Source organism: Adiantum capillus-veneris, chromosome 6 (genome assembly GCF_014529385.1).
Source record: "Adiantum capillus-veneris isolate H3 chromosome 6, ASM1452938v2, whole genome shotgun sequence".
Lineage (NCBI taxonomy): Eukaryota > Viridiplantae > Streptophyta > Polypodiopsida > Polypodiales > Pteridaceae > Adiantum > Adiantum capillus-veneris.
Window position 1 is genome coordinate 1512262 of NC_140936.1, and position 6316 is coordinate 1518577.

The window sequence follows — 6316 nt, forward strand, 5'->3', positions numbered from 1 at the left end:
CAGCTTGATCAAAAGTCAACTCCCACTGCACACCCACACGGAGGTGTTTCTTCTTGATCCACAAATGTCAGTGATTATTAGACAGAAGAACAGTCCATCTGGGACCTTTGAGAGTTGGTTTCTCCACTGTGCTATGCTCGAAGTTACTGTCATCATCTTTCCATATGAGAACAACCATCATTGGAGTCTCATATGCCTTGATGTTGACCAACCAGCAGTGTGGGTGTTCAATTCAATAAAAGGAACCCACCCTGAAATTAGGCTGTAAGTGTTATGTATCAGAAAGTGTTTCTTAAAGATATCCATGTAAATTTGAAGTCTCAAGCTAACATCTTGATACTGCTTTGTGAAGTTGTATAAAGAGGTTGTTGCTTGCCTATGGCAAGCTATGTGGAAGGTATGAACTATACAAGGCCCCAATCAAAGATGTACCTGTCCCAAATCAAACTGATGGAAATTCTTGCGGCTGGAGATGTCTTCTCCGTGCAGAATATGTCCTGCAAAGCTACTTTGCATTAAAACCTTTCATGACTAAGGTAACCATTTGGCAATACATTCAGTCAGTTTTGGTTTAGTTTATAGAAGAATTCTCACCATGTGGTCTTTCAATTTTGCAGAGTGCTTTAAAAAACTACACATATGATTATTTGCAAAGATACCGGGTAAGTTTAATACAACACCTGCTTACTATGTCTAGCCCTAGAGAGCCTGAAGATAGCGGCTTGGATGACCGCACTATTGATATGACAATACATGACGTGCCACCACGACAAACCCCTGCATCCGATACAGTGGAATCACAATGGGCCGAGGGGGTCATATCAGCAGAATATGAAAGAGCCGAGGATGAGGAAAGGTCAACTGAGCATATGGAAGGTGCTAGTGTACAACCAGAGGAGACAATGAAAGAGCCAAGTCAGCCAGTGGACGAGCCAAAAGAGCCAAGTCAGCCAGTGGAGGAGCCAAAATAGCCTATGGATGAAACCCAAGATGAGGAAAGCAGGCCTATAGATGAGAAAAAGGATATGGATGAGGAAAGCAGGCCTAGGGATGAGCAAACTGATATGGATTAGGCAAGGATGGATGAGGCAAGGATGTATGAGGAAAGCCGATCAACCGAGGCAGAGGAAAAGACCTTGGAGAAAACCTTGAATGAGGCAGAAAGAGCCATGGGGGAGACCCCTGATGAAGATGTGAATGATGACTATGAAGATGTGAATGATGAAGCTAAAGCAGAGGAGAGCAACAACGACATCAACACTACAGAGACCCAGTATGGACCCTTGCTACCTGTAGATATGGTTGTTCCGGTAATGTCTATTCAAGTATGGAAAAATATGTTCAGCTTCTAACTACTTATATGTACTTGTCAACTTTTACAGAGGTTGATTATCTTGGACCTCAATGGATTGCTGCTGATGCGCGTGCCTCTCAGTGACACAGAACCCTTTGAGGGTTTGCAAACGTTTCGGATGGGAACTTGTCGAGTCGTGGTTTGTCCAGGAACCAAGGAATTTATTCAGTTTCTTCTTCCGCGCTTTAGAGTTGCCATATGGTCTTCAATGCAAAGGCAAAACTTGTCGCCACTAGTTACAATAGTTTGCAGTGTATGCGGCGCTCACACGTCAAATTTTTCCTTTTTGTATGATCAAAGAAAATGCGTTACCGTCGAGGGCCACTACCACCCTAAAAAACCACACTTACCTCTTTTGTACAAACCGTTTAGCCAAATTGGTGTACCCTTTGATGCAACTAATACACTACTAATTGATGATACTCCTGAAAAGGGAGAACTAAATCCGCCAGGAACAACTATCTCACCACCTTCTTTCGAGGGGCATTCCTTCGATTTTTACCTTGAAGACATTCTAATTCCATACTTACAGAAATTGTATCTTAGTCCATTGCTCACGGACAAGTTTGTACTTTCTAATGAATTAAGATGACTCTTCTATCATGTCTGTGTCTTGTCTAACATTGAGAGAGAGAGAGAGAGAGAGAGAGAGAGAGAGAGAGAGAGAGAGAGAGAGATTTGACATGGTAAAGAAATGTATTTCAAGCACACTTATTCACAGGGCACAATTGACAAATGAGCTCAAAAAACTTCATGTATTGAAAGTCATTTGTATACACTTGGGTTCACAAGAATATCTGTTACATTGACACTACTTCAACCCGACCATCCAACTCTTTGCACAAAATATCTTTTTCCCTTCGCCGCATCACCTTACGGCCAACTAGGAAAAAGGAAAAATCTGATAGGTCCCTGTCCATTGACTCTTCAATTATGTCATGCCGCAACTGCTGAAGACTACATAGCTCCCTTCCGCATTATCATGTGATGGATCTGTAGACCCCTAGTTATTTTGGAATTTTGTATCAAAATTGGGTTATTTTTGGGATATACACGGGCATTTTAGAAACATATGCATCGTAAACCATTGCACATGTATTCCCGTTTGACATGCTTTTGTGTTCATTGCATATGGATGATTGGTTAGGTTTGAAGCATTTGTTGAGATTTGTATTAAAAATTGGATGATGTGCTAGTTCCCTAAAGAAAGTCAAGAATCTTATGTGATGGTTTATGACCTAGTTTGGCATTTTTCGATCGGAAAGAGCTAGAAAGATTACCAGCTCGAGAGAGTTTCAAGGTGGGCAGTACAATAAGGGGTCTTGAGTTCAATTCTAGTCGAAGTAGATCTTCCAAGTTCCTTGGGATTGTCTTTACGACATTAAAGTATTTTTTATGATCAATTTGGTGGGATGGATGAGTAATAGAAAGATAGAGGGATACTCTCTACCGAGCTCTGCTAGAAAGAAACGGGAATACAATGTGTTTTAACAGTAGAAACCGTAAAATCCCGGTTAGATTTTGAGCTAGCCTTAAAGCAAAGCGAGAAGTTTACACTAGCTTTAGTGTAATCACCAGTAAAAGCTTCAAATTTTGACTTAAAGACCGAGAGGGGAGAGAAATGGAGAGAAGGAGAGAGAATAGAGAGAGCACTTCAGTTGAAGTCTCATCAGTTAGATCTTTGAGGTCTCTAGGATTGTACTTGTGAGGTTCAAAAGGTTTTTTTTATGGAGTGGGTGAACAAGGTCTTGCAACCCATAATAAGGGAAATGGTTTTAATATTTTTTTTAATGATGAAAATCAAATTCATGCTGATGGCCAACTCTGAACCGTCATGAGGAGGTTGAGGGGGAGAACCGCAAGAAGATCCGAGGGGTCTGCTGGAGAGCCCTACAAGGCGCTGTAGAGAGCGCAAGCGTGAGTGGGGATGAGGGAGCCCTTTGTGAAAGAGAAGGTCATTGAAAGGCAGGGCTGCTGAGTGTGCAAGAGTAGAGAAAGAAAGGGAGCACCTACCTACTGTAGCGTAGAAGTAAGGGAGAGAAGGCCACCAGACAAGCCCGATAAGGGGCTGAGTGAGGAGGAGGGAGCCCAAGAGGGCTGCCCTTTGTGTGTCTCTGTGTGTTGATTTCATGAGGCTAGAGAAGTCACCAGAGCCGGTAGGAAGGAGGGCGAGAGATTGCGGGTCCAAGAGGGTTACCTTGTGTGTGTGTGTGTGTGTGTGTGTGTGTGTGTGTGTGTGTGTGTGTGTGTGTGTGTGTGTGTGTGTGTGTGTGTGTGTGTGTGTGTGTGTGTGTGTGTGTGTGTGTGTGTGTGTGTGTGGTTCAATACGACAGTCCAAAGAAAATCGTGAAGAGTAAATTTAAAGCAGTAAAAGGTTGGTCTATATTTTGAAATATAAAATATATATAAACATAAATTACACAATAAACAATAAAATTTGAACATTGAGCATAAAAGTTGGAACATAACTGAACATGAATCAAATTTGCATATCTGTTATGATTTGCATTATTATGAATTTTTGCTAGAGATTTAAATTGAGACAATAATGCATAATAGAAGCATTGGGGCTGGGCAAAGTGAAAATTTACAAAACAATAAATCATTTGAATAAATAAATTATAAATTCAACGTATTATGTCAATGAGCAAGTGTATGAGAAATTGAGAGTGAATTTTGATTGTGATAAGCAAAAACATAGTTTTTATTGATTGTTAAGTTCATATGTCAGTTTGAAAGTGTATTATGGTGTCTATGGTAGTTGTGTTAAAGAAGTGTTTTTGAAATGAAGCATTGAGATATTAAATATAAATGTGATCTTTGCTGGTGGTGTATGATTCTTGTGTGATTTACACTTGGTTTTAGTATATTTGAGAACGCATATTGGATTTTAGAGTATAAATTAGTATAATTGGACTACATTAGTGAAGACTTGGAAGGCTTAGCCAAGATCCAACACTTCAACCTTTTGTAAGGGATCAACCTTATGTACCTTAACAAATTCAATCAATCAAAGTAATCTTGGACCGCAAGATGTTTTTTCAACAGGTCATTACAACCATGTTTGGCAGAGAGCGACTACAAGAGATAAACTCCTCTTCTCTACCCTTTATCCTCCCTATGATTAACCATGAATTATTTTTTGATGTAGTTATTTTCATCCTTGTTTAGTATGTTTTCCATCTACCAAGCACCCATGTATTGAATCTTTCAAAAAAAAAAAGGGATTTTCATGTCAAAGTTATTTTTCTCACTTTAACAAAGGCAAATGTAGCATTTCCAACCTTCAATGGCAAGGTTGGTGAAGATGCTGCAGAATTTTTAGACAACTTGGAAATAGCTTGTATCATCTTTGAGAGAGATGATGATGCTTTGCGCTTTCACATCTTCCCATTTCTAATGAAAGTGGAGTCAAGGTCATGGTACAATACCTTGGCACAAGCAACCAAGGAAAGGCAACCGAATCACTAGCCAGCTTGAGAATCTCTCAATCCATTTAGTGCAACAAGGGCACCCATCCACAATCAAGATCAAGGGAAAGGACAATGAAGGCAGAATCAAGAGTACCACTACTACAATTGTGGAGAAGGTGTCCATGGTATGTATTACTGCCCACACCCAAGGAGGCAAAAAATTCAACAGAGGAGCCCAAGAGTAAGACCACCACCACCTAGACCACCATAGCAAGCAGCACACATGAAAATATTACAACAACCTATTCAACCAGCCACCACCGCAGATGTTCATTCCACCCTTACCCCCCACTTCGAGCCACCAACCAGGTAGTAAGTGTCATCAGTCTTGAAAGTAAGGGCAAGGTGTAGGTGGAGAAACACATCAAGGGAGTAGAGGAGGATAAGACCAATACTAAAGAGGTAGAAACCATGGGAGTGAATCACTATAATCATGAGGAAGATTCAAAAAAGAAAGGAAAGGCCAAGGGGTAGTCAATCAAGAGGAATTCTAAGCCATGACTAAAAACTGTCATTTCAAATTTCACAATTGGTGAGTCTACAAAATCCTATGATCTTGTGAATGATGTTTCTATGAAGGACTCCAAGGTTCCTAAGGGGGAGGGCTCACCAATTAGTTTAGAGAGACCATGGCTCATGTCCATGAGAGCAAAGCAATATTTAGACATAGGAAATCTCAAGATGCAAGGTAGAAAGAACAAGGAGATCCCATACAATAGGAAGGCTAGTAAGCAATAAAAGATGGACCTAGAGACTAGTGCACTCTCTAGAAATTCTACTACAACATTAGTAAAGGAGAACTCTACCACAACGAATGATAGTGACAACTCTCTTGAAATCATGAGTCTCATTCTCATTGATCACAACAAGGTGGATCCACCAAAAATACGATTGCAAGAAGGTGACAAGAAGTCTTTAGCACTACACCAATAAAAGGAAGCTATTGGATATCAAACTCGAATGGCTATTACCAAGGAATGGGATTGTGAAGTCCACCCTAAGGAAAGCCTTATGCAGATGGATGTAATGGCAACTTATTAGCAATCTAGGTTTGGCAACCTAGATGTAGAGATTCTGTTTGGTCACATTATGTTGAATGCATTTAAGAAAAGCTTTAAAGAACCCTTAGCGCAAGGGATTTTCATAAGGGTCACAGAATGTAATGGAATATGGCTAAGATTTTGATTGTAGCAGAAATGAAATAACAATAGTGAGCATTTCCTTTAAGAGAATCCTTAAAGAGCATAAGAAAAGTAATTGAATAAAGGTAGAAAAATGAACATTATACGTAAAACATCACATTAGAGAGTTTGAGACTTTAGAGCTAATTTGGGAATCACCAATGTCTTGAAGATTTGGCCATATGGAAAAATCTCAAATTGTTTTTTAAGAACAAAGACTTCCACAAGGTAATACTTGAAAAGCTCTTGTGAGCCATGCTCTCAAATTTGGCTAAGATTTGGACATGTGGTCAAATCTTAAGCTTGTC